General features: G+C 39.9%; 1 long non-coding RNA gene across 1 annotated transcript in view; it reads left to right on the top strand.

Moving 5' to 3' along the window:
- The first annotated feature begins 3,247 nt into the window (after window positions 1–3,247).
- The window catches only part of LOC113972753, a 139,590-nt gene continuing 119,503 nt past the window's right edge, over window positions 3,248–23,334 (top strand). The window contains exons 1-2 of the long non-coding RNA XR_003535989.1: window positions 3,248–3,454; window positions 4,933–5,024. This is a non-coding gene — a long non-coding RNA (uncharacterized LOC113972753). The remainder of the gene's footprint in view (window positions 3,455–4,932; window positions 5,025–23,334) is intronic.

The raw sequence follows: 23,334 nt of genomic DNA, 5'->3' as shown, positions 1-23,334 counted from the left end.
CCTCTTGGTATATTTAATTGTCTGGATGCCTCCTGGTATATATTGGAGCAAACACTGGCATTGACAGCAATACAGAGGTAGGATGGGGAATTATATGTTTATTTCAGAGACCATATTAACTAATCTTTGACTCCTGCAGTCATGAACATTACATACGTCAGAACAAAGAAAAACTCAGTTGCTTCTGGAAATCCATCACCGTCTGTGAAAATGCACAGTAGTACAGCAGAAAATACTGCAGTACAGAGCACCTTGTTCTCATTCACAACTGACTGTTCCCATGTATCATCATGAAAAACTCATGGGCATAATAGGAATAGCAGGAGTCAGAACTCAGCATAGCATAAAACAATGGTCTTGTGGTCATGACTAATAAACTACCTGTATCAGAGCATGTGAGTCACATCCTCTCCATTTAGCTTGGCAAGATAAGTGGTTGTTTGCATCACAGCAGCTCCCAGGTAGCCAGCAGAAAATAAAAGAAGGTACAAACTGGTCATCATCACCACCAGAGTAACTTTCTCTTTTTGTTGTGCTGAAGGTGTCAGCAGAGCTGTTTTTAGGTGAAAAGTAATAGACTGTGGCATGAAAGGCAAGACTGGATGTGGTTGTTTTATTTAAAACTTATGAAATCTGAAAGGTTGCATTAAAGTTAATTTTTTTCAAATAGCAAACATATTCACAGTCTGCTCTCATCAAAACTTTCATAGGCTTAATGCCAACTGCTACTGGGCTGGTCCTAGCAAAAGCTATGTCGTTTTCTTTAGTGTATGATTTGTGCTGATCCAGGAGTTTTTCCAGAGAAGTTATTTTTCATGGTGGAATGGGTGGTTTAGTGACTGTTGGTCTTCATGGCATTGCTAATCTGCTTCAGGCAGACTTGAGATGGCTCTTTGTATCCCATTTGTTGGGATTAAATTTTGTGTATTAGATTTTTATGTATTCTCTGTTTTGGTTTTCTTGCCACTGGCTGTGGAACCTGAACTCTTCCAGTGACAGCTCTGTCAGCTGGAGGTTGTTGGCTGCACCTGCCTTGTGCAGTGGGGCACAAAGTCAACATTGTGTCAAAGTCCCCGCAGTACTTTAAAGAGAATTTCCTCTAACAGGAAAATCAGGTATTTATCCTAACTTTATGCACTCCAACAGGGCATCCCTGGAGAGGGAGTGAAAGTCTGCAAGACTGCACCAGTACTTGATTTGCTTTCATTGTCTACATGAGCAGGGAGTTTTTCAGAAGAGCCAAGTCCAACCACAGAATAGTCACTGGTGCAAGTTCTTAGGGTATCCTCTAAATTATTCCTTGTCCTATAAACAGTACCCAGGCCCTTCCACAGCACTGTTCTTTTCACCAAAGAAATAGTATACTAGTATAGAAACAGTTCCAGGAGCTTTCTAGAAGTGGCAAATTTTTGATGGCTTCAGTAGTATGTTCATGAGTTACATATCAATGCATTTGCTTTACTCAGAGCCTTTACTTGGGTGCAGCTTGCAGAAGTAATGATTGTTGAACACTGTGCCAAGTATGTTTGAATGAATTACTTCTCTAAGGAACTCTGTATTTATACACAAGAACTGAGTTTTCCCATAATACCTCAATAAGAAAAAATGCTATTTCTCTGCTTGTTCTCCAGCTGTAAGTTGCTAAAGATGTTATTTGCAAGTCTGAGTATAACTCATGCCTTTAGGAAAATTTTCCCCTCTTTCTTCTGTTACAGAGCTGAGAAGCATGGAAACAGATGAAGAATACATTTGGTATCCATTCACTGCTACTCAGATATTCATTTTTGTAACATTCTGCATTACTTCTTAAGGTTTAGGATTCATTGCACTAGCAAAAGCTGTTATAAATATGCTTTACTGAGTATTTATTATCTTGTGTATGGACTTCATATGCATAGATGCATAGGTAATATGCCTATGTATAAATTATGACTGAAGTATAGATGCCCTGGTATTTGTTCAGATATTTGGAAATCCAAGAAAATTCATATATTCCTGTTACTATTATTTCATCTCTTTCTATGGCTTACAGTGGCTTGTTTTACTGTTGGTGTTCCATATTGTGAAAACAATATATATTGCTTAGGCAACAATTGCAGGAATGGACTAAAAGTGGATCAAACAATGACCGTCCTATCTAAGTGCTAAATAGAAAATAAATGTAGCATAGTGTTTGGGGTTGACCCAGGCTGGATGCCAGGAGCCCATCAAAGATGCTCCATCACTCCCCTTGGAAAATATAATGGAACGCTCATGGGTCAAGGTCAGGACAGGGAGAGCTCACTCACCAGTAACTGGCACAGGCAAAACAGACTTGACTTGTGGAAATTAGTTTAATTTATTACCAATCAAATCAGAGTAGGATAATGATAAATAAAAACTGAATCTTAAACCACTTTCTCCTCACCCCTCCCTTCTTTCCAAGGTCAACTTCACCTCTGAATGCTCTACCTCTTGCTCCCCCAGTGGCACAGGGGGATGGAAATGGGGCTTGTGGTCAATTCAGCACGTTTCTGTTGCTCCCTGCACCTCACACTCCTCACACTCCTTCCCTGCTCCAGCATGGGGTCCCTCCCATGGGAGACAGCCCTTCAGGAACAGGGTACTCCAGCATGGGTCCCCCATGGGGTCACAAGTCCTGGCAGCAAACCTGCTCCAGTGTGGGCTCCTCTCTCCATAGGGCCACAGCTTCTGCCAGGAACCTGCTGCAGTGCAGGCTTTCCATGGGGTCACAATCTCCTTTGGCAGCCCCCTGCTCTGGCATATAGTCCTCCAAGGGCTGCTCCACCATGGACTTATTTGGGCTGCAGGGACCAGCTGCCTCACCATGAGCTTCGTTTACCACAGGCTACAGGGGAATCTCAGCTCCCCCACCTCCTTTTCCACTGATCCTGGTGTCTGCAGCAATGTTTCTCACATATTCTCACTCCTCTCTCTGCCTGCAGTTGCTGCTGTGCAGTTTTTTTCCTCCTTTTAAATCTGTTATCCCAGAGGTGTTACTGCAGTCATGGATGGGCACAGCATTGGCCAGCAGTGGGTCCATCTTTGAGCTGGCTGGCACTGGCTCCACTGGACATGGGGGAAGCTTCCAGCAGCTTCTCACAGAAGCCACCCCTGCAGCCCCTCCGCTACAACGCCTTGACACACAAACCCAATACACCTAGTTAAGCTGTATTTTGGTAGAAGACAACATTAGTGTTGGCCTCTGGTCTTTAATTTATTTATTCTTATTTTTCCAAGACATTACACTTCAGAGAGGTTCCTTCCATGTGCCATCTGTTTCCTTGCAACTGGGAATGGTAGAATAATTTTCTGAAGAATTGCTGACAAGATGTGGCAGGGGAACAGTAATCCATAAAGACAAGATTTCTCATTAAAGTCACTCAGCTCGTCTGTGATATAGCAAGCTTTTGATTTACACTGGTCACCTCTGGAGCAGGGAGGACAGTGGCTGGTAAGTTACATTTTTTATTGCACAGGCTAATGGTGAGGTTCTTGACAGTAACTGGGATTGCTGTCAGATCAGTTTTCATGGCACAGACACACTTATCTAAGTGAGATTATTCTAGTTAGACAGTTTATCATAATAACAGATGTCATCATAGACACCTCTTGACCTTAGTTACTTCATGATGTCTTAATGCTGGCTGGCTGTTGTCATATCATTCCTTAGGCTTTTGCTAGGAGGGGCAGATGGACCACACAAGGCCCTTCATGAATTATAGCAGACCTTCTTTTTGGCCTTGTGGTACAGATCCTAAATTTTCTTTTCTATGTGTGCCTCCTGGTCTTCTCTCATGAGCAGAACCTTAGTGCAGGTTGCTGCTTCTGCTTTTGCTGAGCATCCAGTCTATGACATACTGGCACAGCTGGACATGTCAGCCAGCTGACAATAGTTGCAAGCACACAAAGGAAATTGCTCTAGGACAATTTAAAAATTAAATATATGCCACAGAAGTTTGGGTGGGATGCAGAGGGCAAGGAATAATAGAGTAGAAATGAGAGACACAATCATGGACACGGTGGTTGGAAGGGATGCTGCAGGTCACCTAGTCCAGCCTCCTGCTTAAAGCAGCACTATATACCTTGGAGGCCTGAAAGCACAGGGGAGCATACATAGGTAGGAAATACACCTGGACTAAAACAGAAAAAGGAGATGTCCTCTTCCAGTTGAGGAACCATGTTTTTCCACAGTAAAATGAAAATTTACTTCAGCTTCTCCTCACCCCTCTACTTCTCTACATTAGTATTTCACAATAAATACCATCTGTCTTTTCAAGAGGGTCCTGAAAGTACTTGGAAGTAAAGAGAAAGTTAAGTCTCTATATAACGTGAAAAAAAGAATAATTCTATACAATGTGAAAAAAAGAAGAATCCGTGATTATTGTATAAATCATTAGCTGGAGTAAGGGACTTATTTTTCCTTCACTGATAAATGACAGCTACTTTCCTAATTTTTTATTCTTAGGGTATAAGAAGCCATGGGGTAGAGATCTTTTCCTACCTCACACAGATCTGAGTAAAGAAGTGTTAAAATTCGTCAGCTTTCAAACAGAATCATGTTTAGTCTTGAGCTGCCAGGATTGTCAGGTGAATTTGGGATCTGTAGGTCTGTGTGCCTCCTGGCTTAGCCACTGCTAACAGGAGAAAAACAAATGAAGACTCTAAGGTTGGAATTTCAGTCCAAGCCCTGCACAGACTAAAAGATGTTTTTAGTTTCATGTAGAAATGTAGCTAAATGATCTCAGGAAGTGATTCCAGCTGAGTTTATGTGTTTGGAGGAGCACTTCCTTAATTATCCATGCTGAAAGTTGGCAATGGGATGCTACAGAGTTTTTAACAAGAGTGACAGTCTGCTACTTGTCTTACCTGGCAGATATGAAAAGTAAATATTTTTTCATAATGTTTCACTCTACATTTTGCTTTTAACAGTGGTTATATTACCCCATCCTTCTCGCAGATGGTCTGAGGAAAATGTGAAAATACAGCTGGAGACTATAAGAAAATCAAGATCACAGCCCAAGGTAGAATATCTACTCAAAGTAGCTGTTTGGTAGACAAAAGGGTACATGCCTCCAAGCAGTGAGAGCCCCAGCTCTGTCGTGGGGTGGATGTACTGACCCACATTAAGGTGTTCTACTTTGCTTCCTGGCAATGCACATTTGCTTTGGTTTTGTTGCAAACCCTCCAGTTGGGATCCTCTGGAAACAGGAGCCTAGAGGAACAGCATGATTGGCTTGAAAGATTATTTTGTTGTGATTGCTAAACCAGCTGCATTCTTCCACTAGCTCGCCATGTCAGATTCACATAAGCACGCTCCAGTGCATAAGCACACTTGTAAGATGCTAAATTCAGCCAACCATCTCTTCACTCCTTGAGGGCTGAGATAAAGAGCAGTGTGAATGGCAGAGAGTGGAGGAAGAGACTGGCAGATCACACAAAGCCAGAGTAACTGCTGAGTTCCGAGTCACTCAGTCAGATATCCTTAGTACCGCTTTAATGATTCAGTGAGACCAATAGTACTTTGAACTAGATGACGAGAAATGGAAGATTCTAGAGCAGTCACCCCAATATCCTTCTCTCTCAAATATGAAACATTATACCAAAATGTGGTTATATCACTCCAAGTAACTCCCAATGAAGCAACTTAAGAGAATGTTCTCAGAGACAGTTCTGTGGTCCAACTATCTGGCACGATCTTACTAAGATGGTTGCAGCTGCCTGGTAGTTGTTTGCTGGCTCTTCCTCCAAGCAGGCAACCTTACCCAGATGTGTGACCTTAGCCTGGAATATATGGTCCCAGTTTTCTAGAATACAAGCTCCTGGAATTGAGCTTCATAACCTTCTAACAAGATAATAATACAAAAATCTGAGGCAGCCCAACGACTCCACTTGGATAATAACATGTAAACAGAAAAATCCATTTCTGTTGGCTGAAATATTGCCAAGGTTCATTAGAGTCAGCACACAGACACTTGAATGTGCTGGAAACATGTAGCTTTGAAAGACTGGTAATTTCTTGAACAAAAAATATGCAAAACATTTAAGATATTGTATACGAAGATGAAAGATGCATGATTTAAATTGAAAGCTATAGGGGTAGCGCTGGAATTAAGATAAAGTGTCTAAAGAATGGATTAGTAACAAATGATTTTTGCCAACTGTTGACTTATTCAGAAATGAAAGGCATAACTACCTATTTAGAAATACACAATTCTAACTTGTCTATGAATGCAAAAACTGTCTATGTAAATTATATACGGATTGTTCAAAACCAAATTCTCCCTATGGCTTTGTTCACTTGTTTTTGCAATCCTGGTATTTCCAGTGAATCTGTTAAGGAAGCCTCTGACCTGAAACAACATATGAAATAAGAATACATAAAAATTGCTCTATACTACTGAAATTTAACTATCTTCAGCTTTTTTTCATCATGGACACAATCTGAAAATTTATTGCTACTTACGAAATCACAGCTATGTGGATATTTGCAAGTTACATGAGGTCTCTGCAGCCTTGAAATCATCATTCAGGTGAAAGTTTAACAATAAAACAGTGGTCACTGATGGATCCTTTTACTATTTCTTACTTGTCTTGCATAGGCAATGACAAGGCTAAGAAGAGCAGTTGGTGATTTCTCTTCATCTCTGTGCCTGGGCCCCTCATCCTGACAGGATCCTTTTCTACACAGAAAGAGGGAAAGCTACTGCTGTTATAAATGTGCTCATTAAATCAGACTGATGCTTTCACTCAAAAAATATTTGCATCCATTTGGATATTTTTCTTGATGTATTTTTACCATTTGTATTGGTGGATTCATCCACTTAAATACATGCAAAGCTTAAATGCACTGAGGTGAACCCCCCAAATTGCAAAACTTACATTTTCTGAAGGTGCATGGTAGTTTCATATTTGACAGCAAATATTTAGATATATACCAAAAAGGAAAATATTCATGCTACCCTTCATCTTAATAAACAAGGTCCTTTTTATCCTATGTTTTGTGATAATTATCAAATGATAAGGAAATCAGGACAAATGTCTGCTTTCTGAGAACATGCTGAATAACCAATGCAAGAAAAAGCAGTTTCGAAGAGATTTGCAACTGAAAGGTCACCTGGCAGTGTGGCAACTTGTTTAATGAACCAGGAGTAAGATAATTTAACATGCTTCTCAAGGATTCAGAAAAGAAGCCTAATGTTCCTCTGTGCCTGGTATCATGGCATTGTATTTGGAGGCCTTCTAAAACAAAGATGTAGCATTATTTATGTAAAACTGTCCCATCCTGATGTTCATCACAGAGGACTTAGAGGGTACATCAGAGATTGACAGTGACTGGAACAAGCATTTAAGATTTATGTAGAAAGCTCTACCTCATACCTAATGCGTACATTGACAAACGTATTACAGCATTAGTATATCAGCAGATCTAGTTTGGGCTTTGAAAGCTGCTGGAGAGAAGGATTCTGTTCTACCTAGCACCTCCACAGCAGAAGGATTCTGAATGTTACCTTTGGCAGTTGCTGAGGCATTGACTGGCTCCCACTTTGATAGTCCATGCAAGACAGAAGATGTTTTTCCCATGCTGCAGCTTCACTTAGATTCTCCCAGTCCTTCAGTTTACAGTGAGGAGTCTTAAAGGGAGTCACTGTTTCCTTTTACAAGGAAATGCCTGCAAGAGATTTACACTGTCTTTCCCTCAGGTATTTATTTTTTTTCTCAGACCATTTTCTCAAACAAATGGGCCAGAGAATATCTTGCTAAATAGCAGAATAGAAAAGACTTTACCACAAGCATAGCTTAAGTGTGTCTTATTCACTTAAGTTCTTGTCCCAAGGTAGAGACTTTTGTTTGAAATGCACCTCATTAGGTTGATCTTGAACATCTTTAACGAGTGTTTCCTCATTAGATGGCCCCGTGTGCTAGTTTGATTGTTGGATATGAGGACTGAGATTGCTTACACTTTGCATAATACAATTACAGTTGTTTGCTGTGACCAGAGCTATAGTCTTTGATCATTGGCTTCTCAGTGGCAGCCCCAATTAAACTCTTGTAGAAATACTCCATAGAAATGAATCTACTGCCAAATATTAAGAGAGAAGTTACATGGCTGAAGCAGAACTTCTGAATTTATTGCAAGGGAGTCTTTCAGAATTCAAATCTATGTAGAGCCATGAAAGATAGAAAATAAGGTAAAGGAGCACACCTCCCATGAACCAGTCCTTTGTATACTGCTTAAAATCCTATTTACTATAGCAAAGAAGTATTGGCAGCTCACACTGAGTTTTCAGAAGAACAAAAAATAAAAGGGTTGAATTAACAACCGTGGTCTAAATGATACCATGGAGAGTATTTGCAGCTTGAGCACTGTAGAACTTACTGTATACAGTATTTTCTTCTTAGTTGTTCCACTGGGTGGCACAACTCCTACATTGCCTTTTCCAGAGATATCATTCAATATTTGAATATGTTAAATTATTTTACTCTATTATTTTGTGTTGACATCTGCAGCCTTGAGTTCTGATTGACAGATGAAATAGGGACTTAAAGTAACTGAGACAGAAGTGCCACTACATTGTCTTTAATCCAAGACAAAACCTACACCCTTTAGGGTGCCCCCACTGCTCTGTCCACCCCCCCCTTCCAAACAGTGGTTATCTGACTTTGAACAAAATCTAATATGTTATGAAAACTGGTAAAGCAGACCTTAGAGCAAATAAAGCTTTCCACAAAGTACTTTGGTTTTCAGACAGAAACCAAAATGTTTACTTCTTTCATGGGAACTACTTGACAACCTGTATTTTAAATAAAAATTCTTTTGAGACCCTCATGCTTCCCAGGGTGGGAGGGTAAGGAAATTGTCCTGCATTTCAGGTCCATCCACCCACAGTCTTTTATGAAAACCCCGCCAATGGCGAGGAAGAAATCTAGACCTCCAAATCCTGCCTGCTCCGAGGAGTGTCACTTAGAACTCATGACAGCATTTCTCACCACGGGATTGCCAAGCTGAGGAAGAATACCTGGGTTTGGCCTTCAAAGTTATAAAAATGTTCTGACAGACTAACAAGGCCCCATTGCTTCTCAGCTTCTCTTATTATTCTCTCTTCAATTCTTCATCTCTTTAAGGCTTTTCCTTAAAAATAATTTAAAGAATTAATTCTGTGATGTTAAAATGAAATATTTTGTAATAGTGGAGGGATTCTCAGGTATTTTCAGATGTTATCCTCTCTATTTGTAAGTCAGGTGCCCAAGGAAAATATTTCCATAGTGTAGTGGTTGTCTCCCTGTCAGTTCTGCCCCATCTCCATTTACTTCTGAGCCCAGGGGTTAATTCCAGTGAAACCTGAAAGAGGAACAGGTAGGACTCTCAGAGATGTCTAAATGGATACAAAATTTGGGAAAACTGGCTGGTGACTAGAGAGCTGTACACAAATGAAGACCCTCCTGGGAGAACTCACACATTATATGTAACATTTGGTTATAAGTAATCAGTCAAAATGTACCTGACCAGCCAGTTAGCATTCGTGCACTGTCAGATGAGCTGTAACTCTGCTTTTGAGCTGTCTCTTGCAGGATGCAGCTGGAAATATTGCTACAGGAACTGGGTCATGACAGTAGGGGACAAATCTATAAGAAAGCCATTTCATTAGTTATGCTACTCATGCAGCAACTAATTTTAAATGAAGGAAATGTCTTTCTAGTCAGGTTCATATAAATCTTCTGTGCAGGAGGCTTATGCTTTTATCTTTAAATACCCTATCTTTTTAATTTTCAAATAAATATATTTGGGCTTTGTAGATTCACTTTTCTTTTGCCGAAATCCTGCTACAGTAGGGTTAGCTCCTTTGTAACTATAAGAGGAGCAAGGCTGTGAGGGTATTCTGTATGGCAGGTGACAGCTCCAGAGCAGTAAATCAAGATTATGTACTGAAACTCATTAATTTACCCATATAAGCAAACTTCTACACTTCATTTTTGTGTCTAGAGTGCTTCAACTTTTCTACTTTCTTTTTAAGCTACAGCTGCTGTGCCCCCAGATCTTTATACACATGGGATAAATTTCTCCTGACTTCTGTGGAGTTCTACCAGCCAGAAATTTTGCTTCTGGCCTTCTTTAGGATTTAAATTGTGTGTGTTGGAAGAAAATGTCAGATTAGACTCAGGAGAAAAAGAAATATGAAGAATACCCACATGTCTGAACTATGGACAGAAAAAGAAAAGTGGGAACTGGTGCTGGATTATTTTCATTTAAACTACATTTATACTTGCTTGGAAATTCAAATGTGGCTTTATCTTTCCCAGGTTAAATAAATACCTGAAGTATTGTTTGGGATGGCAGACATGTAATAGAAAGCTGAATGAAGTAGAAATTCTAAGCATCTTTTACTGCTAAGTGGGGGTGGGGGGAGGTTGTCTTAAAATGAAACATGCCATTTTTAGGAAAAATAAGGAAAGTATTTTTAAAAAATCAGGTTTTCCATACTTAATTTTTTCCCACTTCTAAGAAAGTCTGAAAGGATAGCGTTGACTTCCTTTTACAGAAGAAAAAATACTACAAATGTGAATTATCTTGGCAAAGAACTATGATTTCTTAATTGTATTTAATATTTGTGTTGCTTCTGCTGTTCCAATTATACTGATGTATCCTGATGCAATGTCTGTAAATCAACGTCCTTGCTGGCTCTTCCATTATTAGTTCCCAGTTCTGCTGGAGCCCTTGCTGAAGAGCTGGGGCTCTGCAGAGACCTTGCCCTTGGTTAGCTTGTCCTTGCAGACGCCAGGCGGAAATGAGGCTCCATGAGGGTTCTAAACGAGAAGGGAAATGACAGAAATGCAGTTGTTGGGACATCTGTGCCGTGGTGAATGATTAAAGGGGAACTAAGGAGTAGGGTGGATGACACCCTAACTCACAGTGCATGTCTTTGAAACAGGAGTTTGGCTGGATTGCCAAGGGATTGTGATTAGGAGAAGAGTATTTCCCCTATGGGCACACGAAGGCTGTAGATACTGTGCACAACCTTGTTCTTTTGAAAGCAAACTTGTAACTATGTTTGGATGTTTGCGTGAAAGGGAGAAGGTCTGTGTGAATGAGAGCCTACTGGTAACATGAGAGTCCTCTTGTTGGGCACTGACAGTGAAAAACAGGAGACAAAGTGGCTTGCCACGTTTTCTTTATTCTTTTCTTTTCTCTCTTATTCTTTTTCTGAGAGAGAACAGAGCTTGTTATTTCCTTAATGGCTTTTGCTTTTCAAAATGCATTTTTCCTGCTGGAAAATACCAGCTCTGAACATGATGGTACCAGTGGAATCCCCCTTCTAGTGATACAGATTTTCACTTTATTTAGGGAAAAGACGAAAAGTATGCCAGCCAAAATACTCCTTCCAGGTGAAGGTGTGTACTCTGCTAACTCACCTTCTCAGCACTTCCATCCTCAGCTTAGATTCTTCCTTTAAAATCTTTGCTAGCTTATTGCATACAGCAATACCAGTGACTGTAACTTGGTAACTTTTCCTCTACTCTTAAGAAAATGAAACATTTTGTATTGCTTACCACACGGGACATTTTCTTTATGAACTATTATCGAAAAATAGAACATATCCAACAGAACAGCAATGAATGCTCATAAAACAAAGTGAGAGTTCATGATTATTTGTGGCTTCGCATTAGGGTGTGAATCGAATCTTTTAAATCCTAAATTGTAGGGTTTTTTTCTTCAAGCTGTTTCTCCAGCTCTGATGCTTGCCCGCCTAGCTAGATGCATAATTAGTTTCAACATCAGAAGGACTTCAAATAGAACAGTGCTGGTAACTGGGTGGTCCTTTTAAGTGCTTGCCTACTGCAAAACTGTTACACATAGAAAGCGTGGAGTTTTTCCTTCGAATTGTACCTTTACACTCTGCCTTGCACAGGTGGGCTTTGGTATTAGTTGTAACAAACAAAAGCAGTAGATGATTAAAGATGGTTTTTTTAAAGAGAAAATTGCACAGCATCAAACTCTGTGTAAGAACAGTTGTCAAAGCACTTTTGGTAGCTAATTCCAGGAATGCAATATTCAACAGGGGAATTTGTGTTGGTTACAGATGAAGAAGTAAGTAACAGAAATTTCATACAATTAAGAACAACCAATTTTAGAGAACTTTCTAAATGATTCTGAACTGAATCATAAGCTCATGAGTGATCTCGTGGACTGTTCCAGTGTCATCTGTAAGGAAGCAGGGCTCAGGATCCAGGAATGTCTGTCATGAAAAAGTGACTGTTCAGGGTATGTATGTCGGGTATGTTGTATTTGCTGCAAACATGTAGAAATTTCTGCTGTTGTGTCAGTAATACTGTTGTTCTTTAGGCCATGTAGCTCAAACCTAGTGCAGATAATTTTATCTATATAATATCTTTGATGGCAGGCACTTCCAAGCAGAAAGTATATTTCTCTGCAGTAATAGAAGTAAAGGCACATAAGTCATTCATGGCTAGGCTTCGCGAACGAAGATTTGGGAAGGGCTCTACCCATTTTTCATGCAAGCGCGTTGGTGGCTAAAAAGGCCAATACGAGAAAGGCAAGTCCGGTTGCAAAAGACACAGCAGAAAGACTCCTTAGATGGTATATTCTGCAAGGTTTGATTCTTTCTGCGTTGTCTTTTCTCCTCAAGAGTGATCCTGCGTGCCTTCTCAAAAGCATCAGCAGCGTTATAAATGGTCTGTCTCCAGGCCTCCCGATTAGAGGCCAGAGTGGACCAGTTATGGTGATCAATATGCCCGAGGCTGAGTTGTTGCTTCAGGGAGTCCTTGTATCTTTTCTTTGGAGCTCCTCTCTTGCGGCAGCCAGTGGCAAGTTCACCATAGAGCAGGATCTTAGGGAGGCGGTGGTCCTTCATCCTAGAGATGTGCCCTGCCCAACGCAGTTGCGTTCTCAGGAGCATGGCCTCAATACTCGTAATTGCTGCCTGTTCGAGAACAGATGTATTGGTCACATAGTCTGACCAATGGATGTTAAGGATTGTACGGAGGCAGCGTTGATGGAAGCGTTCTAGGAGACGCAGGTGGTGGCGGTAGATGACCCATGATTCGGAACCATATAAAAGAGTAGACAGCACTATGGCTCTGTAAACACTGATCTTGGTGCTTTTCTTCAAGTGTTTATTACGCCAAACTCGTTTATGGAGTTTTCCAAAAGCACTGTATGCCTTCGCTAACCTATTGTCTATCTCCCCATCAATCTTACCATCTGAGGAGATGAGGCTGCCTAGGTAATTAAACTGTTGGACTGAATTGAGTTCTGACTGGCCGATGGTGATGTGGGGACGGTGGGGGACTTCCTGAGGTGCAGGCTGATGGAGAACTTCTGTCTTCTTTAAGCTGACTTCCAGCCCAAAGAGCTCAGCAGCCTCTGCAAAGCAGGATGTTAAACGCTGCAGAGCTGCTTCTGTGTGGGCAACAAGGGCGGCGTCATCAGCATAGAGCAGCTCCCGGACAAGATGGTTTAGGGTCTTAGTATGGGCCTTCAGTCGCCTTAGGTTGAATAGGCTTCCATCAGTACGATATCGAATGTAGATACCGTCCTGATCATCGAGGTCTGCCGAGGCCCTTTGAAGCATCATACTGAAAAAGACTGTGAATAGGGTAGGAGCGAGAACGCAGCCTTGTTTCACACCATTCTTTATTAGAAAGGGCTCAGAAAGTGTGTTGCCATATCTGACTTGGCCGTGCTGATCCTCATGAAGTGAGATGATCATTTTAAGGAACTTGGGGGGACAACCTAAACGTTCCAAAATCTGCCAAAGACCTTTTCTGCTCACAGTATCGAAAGCCTTGGTGAGGTCGACAAAGGTTACATAGAGACCTTTGTTCTGTTCCCTACACTTCTCTTGCAGTTGTCTGAGAACAAATATCATGTCTGTGGTGCTCCTGTTGGCTCTGAAGCCACACTGACTTTCAGGTAGAATTTCTTCTGCTATAGCGGGTATTAGTCTGTTCAGGAGTATTCTTGCCAAGATTTTGCCAGCAATGGAGAGCAGAGTAATACCACGGTAATTTGAACAGGCACATAAGTAAGTTAAACTATAAAAGCAGAGATGATACAGAAGGGACATGGTGAACCTTGGAATGAATCCAGCCTATGCTGCAGCCAACTGGTGGCATTTAGATGCCTTATCTCTTGCATTATCCTACAGCGAAGATGGAAACAGGACTGTGGCAAAAAGTCCATCAAACAAACAGAGGTGGTTAATTCCAACCATAAAGGATAAGGAATATGGAGACTGTGGTGATTCAGGTTATGTAAGAAGTTGCAGGCAAAGATACAGGGAGGAGCTTCCCAAATGTCAAGTGTCAGATTTTACTGAAGAGAAAATAAGCTTTGAATGCTGGATTTTATGTCAATGACAGCAAAAGAGCAGAAACACGTAGCTTTTGCTGTATGGGGCTTTTTTACTGTAAAGGTAAGTAAAAGTACTACAGGTGTAGAGAAAGGTGACTGACACGGCAAGATCTGTGCTTACTGCCTGGAGAGGAGTTCCAAAATCAATCTTTGAAGGAATAAGATGTATCTCTGTTGAGGTATATATTTCCTTTTTAGAGGTGTATTCTTTAAATGAATGCCAACCCCAAAGTACTCACATTGGCTTGCGGTTTCTCACACTCCAGACTGCTAAAGATCACAAGGATGACTTAAAGAAAAATATTAATATGTAGACCAGTCTCCAGAGGAATAGACAGTAAATGAAGTGGGGGAAAAAAACTCAAGAATTTTTGCTGGAGTGAACTCCTTTAGTCCTGAAGTTAGTCATGTAATTTGTGCTGTGTGTGGATCCAGTGGTTTTCCTGTACATATCAGCTTGCAAAATGGGGATAAGAATGACCTAATGCCTGTCTTCTATTTTAGTATGTTCACATCAGTTTAACTACCCCATAACTCACAGAAAGGTTTTCTCCAGTGATGATCCCCAGTGACATGACGACACATGGTGTTAGATGTACCAAGTAATATCTTTTTGTATCAGTATATTAGGTAACCTGATACTTTATTTATATGGACGAAAGAACCATGAATTCAAGATGTTAAGGTTAATAGGTCAAAACCTAACCTAAATAAAACCCTCAATGAGAATTTTGCCTGGGCAAGGACTTTGGGATTTAGCCTTAAGAGAATTAACAAGTTACATCAGGTCTCGTCACTGCTCTGATTGCCAGAAGCCTGTCTGGACAGTGTCCAGAAATACATTCTCAATCACAGCAGATTAAAGCAGCTAATACAGGAAATGATGTGTGCTATTTCACATTGTCCGTTCTGTTATCTGGACAGGTACAGTAATAATCACACAAAGAAAATAGAAGGGGGAAAATATTGAATTATTTTCATCAGCTGATGTTTTTCTCATATGCTTCTTTTCTGGGAAAGTAATTATTTTCAAGTAATTGTAAGCTGAGTCTTAAAAATCCTGTTACAGTTCTTTCTTCACCTTGGGAATCCTTTATGATTTTTTAAAGCTGCTGTGGGTCCCTCCCCCTTTAAAAAAAAACAAACCTCATAAAATGTTTACAAGTCTTGTTTATATTCCCATAACATTTTTCATTATGCTGTGACAGCTTCTCTGAAAAATTATTTTAATTATCTCAAAATGAATCGCACAAAGAGGGAATATGAAAATATAAATCTTATGTTTGACTGTACTTTAATTGCTTCAGCTAATGAAAGAGGAATGAGATATCTACACAATGTGAAAGATAAATTGCATAAACGATATAACCAGTATTTGAGATGTGCTGAATCCATAGTATTCACTCTGCTTCAGTGGGAAGATATGGGGACTGGACCTGTTTTACAGTGTTTGTTTTCTACTCCTGATACAGGAAGTTAATTTCAATGGGAAACAGTGTTGAAAACACCTAATAATTATCTTTTCTGTTCTCTAGGTCAGCAGCAGGGAGACATTAATGAACAAAACAAAGTAAATTTATGTTCCAGAAGCTGTGGGCTCTCTCCTGCCCACCTATCCACAAGAGTTCAGATATGTGAGTAGTTCTTATGGACTGTAATGTTATTAAACCATGTCCATAAAACGTCCATCGGTCAGAGTAAGTAACCTATTCCTATAAAAATGTTGATGAAGCAAGATAAAAATGGGCACTAGCAGGCAATAGAATATATATAAATATGCACACACATAATAGGTCAAATCTGTAGGTCTAACTAGTTGTTCTGTTCCCACAGTAGAAATTTTTGCCTCGTCACATCCTAACCTTGTGATCTTTGACTGAATTTTATCCAATACCTTGCACACAGGCATTTTATTTTTACAGACTTCTGAATTTTCAGCTGTTTAGAAGCTATTGGTTGAAGGGGATGAATTTAACAAAGAACAAGGGTATGACAGAAAAACAGTGTCGAACTGCTACTTTGTCAGGGACTCTTCCACGAACATAATGCAGGAATGCTGCAAGGTTATTAGCCAACAAATCTCTCCTCTGTAGTCTAAAAATATCTCCCAATTGGGTGCCTCAGTGAAATGCCATGTGTTATAAATGGCAAAGCTGATTTCCAACTTACAGGGATAGTGTGGAAGGACTGCAGGAGCTTTGATATTTAGCAGAAAGGTAACGGACATGTTGCCACACACGTAGCCAGCCCTAAGTAATTGTTTTCCTCCCTTAGACTAGATGCTTCTTATCTTGTGATAATGTCATAAGTCAAAATCCTGCCATTGCTCATCATTGTCTTTATAGGCTTGTGGGTTTTTTTTCCTTTTTTTTATTTTTTTTTTAGTGTTGGGATAATAGTCTTTCATAATCTTTAAATATCAGGGGCTTTTCCTTTCGTTCACAAATATTGTACTGAGTAGTAAATCTGTGTGATTAGTGACAGGCATTAAGGGAACACGCTGACTCAGGAAATTAGTAATGATTAGGAGAGGCTTTCCCTTAGGTCAAATCAGCAGTGACAGCACGTTTTTACCATCTGATAGCTGGTTTAGGTTCATACAGCCCTGGATCTTTGAATTTGTGTAGCACATTGTCTCTGCTGCTGGAGTGTTTTACTTGCCTTGTTTTCAGCAGTAACAGTTTTATACAGTGTAGCAGTGGGCCAGATTTGTCATTAGTGTAAGTCAGAGTGATACAACACTCTCTTATGCCAGCAGTTCATCTGATTGCATATGATATGGAGGCATCAAGCCAAAACTGGCAGACTTTTTCTGGAAAAGCTAATTTACATGTTGTTCATGGGAGAAAAGATGTGGACATTTGTAATTAATGCTGTCTTCTTAAATCCAATAAAAACATACAGGACAATCTCAATTTCTCACAGTATGTAATCCAGCAGGGCACACTATGTGACCAGGATATAAAGTGTGTTCATACCCGGATATGTTATTTCTAACTGTTAAATATTTTTCTTCTAAGAATGTCTTTTCTAGTTTGGATTTATTTGTCTCTACTCCCCACCTTGCAGTCCAGCATTCTGTCACTTTACTTTATTGCATTAACCTGTGCTGGGCAGAGTGATAATCTGACTATTTGTCACTATGAACCCTCTTGCTACAGGGAGCTTCATTAGCTTCCTCTCTTCCGTGGTAATGTGATCCCTTGGGAGTAACCTCCCACATGCTATAGAAGCAGTGCTTAGGTTGCTAATGGATTTTCCTGTTTTGTTGGTTTCATTCAAATTTCAATTATTATAAATACAGAGTACATACAAAAGTCAAATGAACAGCAGTAGTTTCAGGGGTTATGTTGCAGACACCAGTTACACACATATTAGAGAAACCAGCTGACTTTTACAATTTTCATTGAATGAATATGAGTAGATTTTCATCAATTGAACATCTACCATGTAGAATTTGTTTCAGGCTGTTGATTCACCTAAGGAATGTTCCACCAGTGGGCAGCAACATCTGTATTCTTCTTTGTAAATATTTAAACTAGCTACATATTATTTTCTATTAATCAAACATTTCAGGGCTTTATAGTCTTTCTAGACTGTAGTTTGGAACAAATAGTTTAGAATCTGTTACTGTGTGTTCTTGCTGCTAATTCTGCTTCACTGTAATTGATGTGTTTGCTTAGCTCCCTCCAGTGACTTGATGAGCAAATAGGTCCATGTTGTGCTATCATTCTAGATATTGCAAAACAAGTTACCACAAAAGGCAAGATCAGTTCTTTAGGTGGTATTACATGTAGCATTCTGCAGCATAATGAGTAAATACTATGTTCTAAACCCATTGTAGTGTATAATAAACAGAGCATCTATTTACCACATAATTCTACTATTATTTATTATCAATACTTTCTTAGACTTGGCAGAATTAATGTGTGAATTTCAACATTAAGTGGGAGTGAAAAAGCTCCACACTTCTAAAAGAGCATTAGTATTTGTAGGAGAAAAAAAATGGAGATTCTGAATCTGAATTCATTTCATGAACTGTATTGAAGATGCTTCTTCGATCTTTGTAATAATATGCAGAAAAGCACTAGCTATGGAAACAAGAAGTATTATACACTGTATCCTGAGGAAAATCTGTGTGCTTTTAGACTGAACAAATTTAATGAGATGGGGTCCATTTGTGAAAATTGTACCATTTTTGAAATACATTGGAAGAACAAAAAATGCAGTTGTTTATGAGCTAAATTGAATCAGGAAACGCTGTTGGAGCTAAAAAGCTAGGGAGAAGTCTATGCAGATAAATTACAGTAGTATTCATAATAGGAACAGGAAAAATGACAGCATAAAGAAAACAGATTAGATATTCAGAGGGACCTTTTAGACACATTGAAGAAAATGGAAGTTTTGCAGCCAATTTCAGCTGTACCACAACTTAAATATGTCAGGATGAAGCTTTGGGAGAGTTTCTTTGGGTATTTGTCTCCCTCACTGAAAACACATCATTAAAGACTTTAATTTTAGAGGATTGCACTTTCAGTGTGAAAAATGTTTTGTGTTTTCTTTTTAATTCCTTAATACCCCATCTCAATTCCTTAGGTATGTCAATAAAAAAACCCCAAACAAACAAAAAGTAGGGAAATTGCTCATGTTGAGACACATTCTCAGGGATTATAATTTGTATTTGTTTTACTGTAGAATCTAGGCGGTCCCCTCAGGACCAAGCTATCACTTATTAGGCCAAAGCCCTCATAACATAGTGCCAGTTCCAAAGAATTCAGAGAATATGAGAAGTTAGTATAATACTTCATGAACTGGAGTAAGTCTGAAGGAACTAAAATTCTGGTTAAGCCTATTAGCATCTTAGTTTCACACAAAATAAAGGGGGAAAAATCACAAATCCAAGAAATTTTCATTTTTATTTTCTTACTCACTTTTCTACACTTGACACTTTTCTCCTCTGTCTTACAATCTCCTGTATCTTCAGTGGAAAAAGCTGTGGAAGCAGAGAAAAAAAAGAATGAGGAGGAGAGGAAAAATGTGAAAACAAATTTAGATTGTTATCTTGAAATTATTAAAAAAAAATCAAAAATTGCTAAATAGAAGAAATGAGGTTTCCACAGGGATGTAACCTGTGGAAAAACACAGTTTCAAATAACTCCAGTGCACAGAAGTTGATCTGTAGTAACAGCTATGTTGATATGTACAGCTGTAGAGCTGGTGCAGTCGGGGGTCAGTGTACAGTGACAAAGCAGGCAGAACAAGGGCTATTCCCTGGCCACCTAGAAGAATAACTTTTCCCAGTGTGTTTATAATTTACAAGTACCAAAGCCAGTTACAGGAAGTGAGAAAAAAGCTAGTGAGGATCTACAAAAAAAAATATGCACTTTCTTGTGGAGATTTGATAATGTAAGTTCAAACAAGTAATTCTTGTTTGAAGAATGTCCTGAAATCTTGAGACTGGATCTTTGTTTCTTAAAAGTGCTTAATGGTAACTTTTCACTGATTTTCTGTACCAGGAATTTTGTAGTATAAATCGTTTCCTTATGAGCCACACAATTTTTCAGTGTGCAATAAAATAACGCGAAATACATTGTATTCCTATTAGAACTGTCAGTGAAAGAGTATGACTGTTTCATGAACTTTAACCCATTCAGTGGGAATTTCTTCTATATGTTCCTGCATGGGGGAATTTGTGTGTGTGTCTGTGTGTGTAATTATCTATAAACTCTGACCTCTAATTCTGCTGGAAATATTCGTCATTTCATTGTAATTGCCATGGGCCTGCATAATTTTACCCAAACTGAAACACTGTCTAGCATTTCTTGGGTTTTATGCAATCTGTAGTAAATTAAGCAGGAGAAGGTGAGTTGGAGAAGTTGGCTTTGTGCTGTGCTGATGATGGGAGCACTGCTCATTCCTAACTCTGGTTCTGGAGGGAGAGCTGTTGTGTTTTGTGTTCAGTCATTGTTCCAGTGGTCTGCAATGCTCAGAGTGTCTTCCAGCTTCAAGCTCCCTACAGTTGCTGCTCCTGCAGCTCAGTCTTCCCTACAGCTGTACAGGCCAATGGCAGCCACCCTCAGTGTGATCTTAACCATCTGCTGCCCCTTAGAGGGATGTTGAGGACTTCTTTCTTCTTTCATTCTGGCTCCTGCTCTTCTCCTATCAGCTTCATTGTTCAGGTAGGACACAGCTGATGCTGGACATTGGGCACTGAATGTCAGGCCAGGGCCACAGAGGGCTCAGAAGTACAGAGGCAGAGTCCAAGAATGTGGCTCTCTAATCCATGCAGCATGAGTCTGATAATCAGATCATCGGTGAAGCAGCAGTACACTCCAGGGCTCAAAAAAGAAACTGTCTTCTGTACTAGTTCACACTGTGTCCCCAGGTCAGGTGGTCTTATTCTTGGGTAGAATAAGGAACTTCAGGATAAGCTTTGTGGGCAGGAACACCCCTTATGTACTGCCAGGTCTGGGTCAGATGATACGAGAGCATAACCTTTCAGTTAGCAAGGGAAGAAAAGTAAAAATGGGCCTCCAATTTGTAGACCAAACTACATCTTCATTGTAAAAAAAGAGTATAAATGTTTTAGTTCATCTGGCCAGTGAGACAGAAGAATTATTTATACTTGAGTTGTTACAGAGAAGAGTTTAGGTTTTGGTTTTTTAAGGCTGTTAAATGAGAAATGTCACCCATCTGGAGTATTAAATTTTGATCACTGAGTCAGAATGCTGCAGTCCTTTTGCTATGTCCTCTGAAATTAAAATGTTGCTCTGTTGCTGGGCTAGCTCTGTGAATCTGGGTTTGTGCTTTTATGTTATAGTTTGCTCATGATTAATAAAATATTGTCTCCCTTTCTGGGCAGAAATGAACAGATGGGGGAATCAACTGATCTGATGAACTCCGTGTGTACATACACTCAGTCAACAAATAATCACAAAAATAGGAAGGATCATGCTCAGATGTTACCTATTTAAAAATATTATAAAATCACATACTAACTATGCTGCCAAAAGGGTGGATTGACTAAGGAAAGTTTATTATTGTATGCATTATTTATCTGCTCTTTCATTCACAACAGGTTTAATTAAAAAACTGCAGTTTTTCTAAATATTTATTCAGGATGCTGTTATTAAATGTAAATGTGGCATTTTGCATAACGTCAGTGTTAACTTTTTGGATTAGGATTTTAAAGAGAAGCAAACAAATCACGAGCATTTCTTAGGAGGCATTTATGTGCTTTTCATTCCAATAACACCAAGTCAGCTGGCAAAATTGTGTGGAAAACAAGTATCTGTGAGAAGTAAGAAATGGCTCTGGAGCATATTCAGAGTCTCTTTGGTATGTTTAGGGTTGCAAAACCCAGCAAACCCGTCACATAAGAATAGCCTGACCACAACAAAAGATTAAAACTGAAATAATCATCAGCTGATAAAATAAACCAGTATATTATCTAGTTCACCCATTCCCCACTCCAGTGTTAGAGGTGAAATGCCTCACAGAGCAGAGTCCAGCACCTGGAGCAGAATTGCCAGCCTTGGGGAGAGTGAATGAGCCCTAGGGAGGTGTGAGAAAACAAAGGCATTGGGAGGGCTGTATTCCCAGCTATGGCTCCCACACCAGGAGTGACAGAGGCATTAATCCTGGATAGGTCTCGTGCAAGTTAGGGGCATTTTATGTTGATGGCTCTGTTCAGAAAGCAGGCTCAGACAGGGTTCTTTGGTACAGGACTGTATCCATAGAGCAGTACAAGGCAAGAAGATGCCTAAAAGAAGTCACAGTGGCTTGGTGCTATGAGAATAGTGCAGCCCCCTTTGAGCCCACATGAGTTTGGCTGCATGTTCCTACCAATTCCTATCAATTAATAGAGGTCTCAACATCCAGGTTTGCCCCTGAATGTCCCCCAGTGCTGGCACTGGCAGTTCAAAAGCCTGACCTTGTGTGAGCCTCAAGGACAGAACACACACAGCCCTGTTGAGTATCCATGACTAGAGAAGGCACGTGTCCAGTGGAAGATATGTATTCCTGGGCATCACTGGATAAACTACGTTTGGAGGGGTGTGAGCGAAAGAAGGAACACTGTGTTCAGAGGGCAGTTCTGCAAATGGGATTTACACAACCCAAACTGCACGATATTGTTTCTAACCTTGAACAAGAACCACCTACAATTGATTTAACACTGAGCACAGCTGGAGACATAAAAGACATTTTGCTTATCTATATTTCTAACTTCTTTGCATCAACCCTGCAGAAAGGTGATTTCCCCATTGAATGACAATCAGGCTACGATGCTATTAATAGAATTGAAGAAGAACACATCTGCTCTGCCCTCCCCTCTTGCTGTCAAGGCTAAGCACCTAGGAGACAGCAAATGTTTCTGTTTACTAATGGAAAAGTACCTGGACAGACCTCACTTGCCCTGGGAAGACTAAAAAGTGGGCCACAGGCACTTTCAAGATAAAAAAGAACGCCCAGACAGGAGGCAAACAAAAACTAGCTATGAACCAATACAGAGAACATAAAGGGAAAATTATCATTGCCTCTCTTCATCCTTATGAATTCCAGCCAAGATGAACTTTCAGGACAATCTCAGTGTGTTCATCAGGAGATCTGTGGTAGAGGAAATTTGCAATTTTCCCAATCTCAAGCCTTCAAAGAGGACAGGAGTTTCTGAGATTGAAAATTTGTCTCTCCTGTCCAGCCTGCTTCTCTCCAGGTACCCTCTGCACTACACAACCCTCAGTCATTGATAGAGCACCTCATTTTGTGTATGCAAGGGGACAGAAGCCATTTGGAAAAACATGGTATAACAAAAACTGAATCTCATTTCATGATAAATGTCCAGCCCCTCAATGACTCTTTGCAGAGCAGTCTTCAGAGCATGCAACACATGAGGTTGCATTTGGGACAGGGACACTGAGGCAGCACTTTGCAGTCATTTCATATAAAGTTGTAAGCAAAAT

This window comes from Neopelma chrysocephalum, unplaced genomic scaffold (assembly GCF_003984885.1).
Source record: "Neopelma chrysocephalum unplaced genomic scaffold, ASM398488v2 Primary Assembly neopelma1_96, whole genome shotgun sequence".
Lineage (NCBI taxonomy): Eukaryota > Metazoa > Chordata > Aves > Passeriformes > Pipridae > Neopelma > Neopelma chrysocephalum.
Note: the sequence above shows the minus strand (reverse complement) of the source record. Positions and strands in the feature narration are given on the sequence as shown.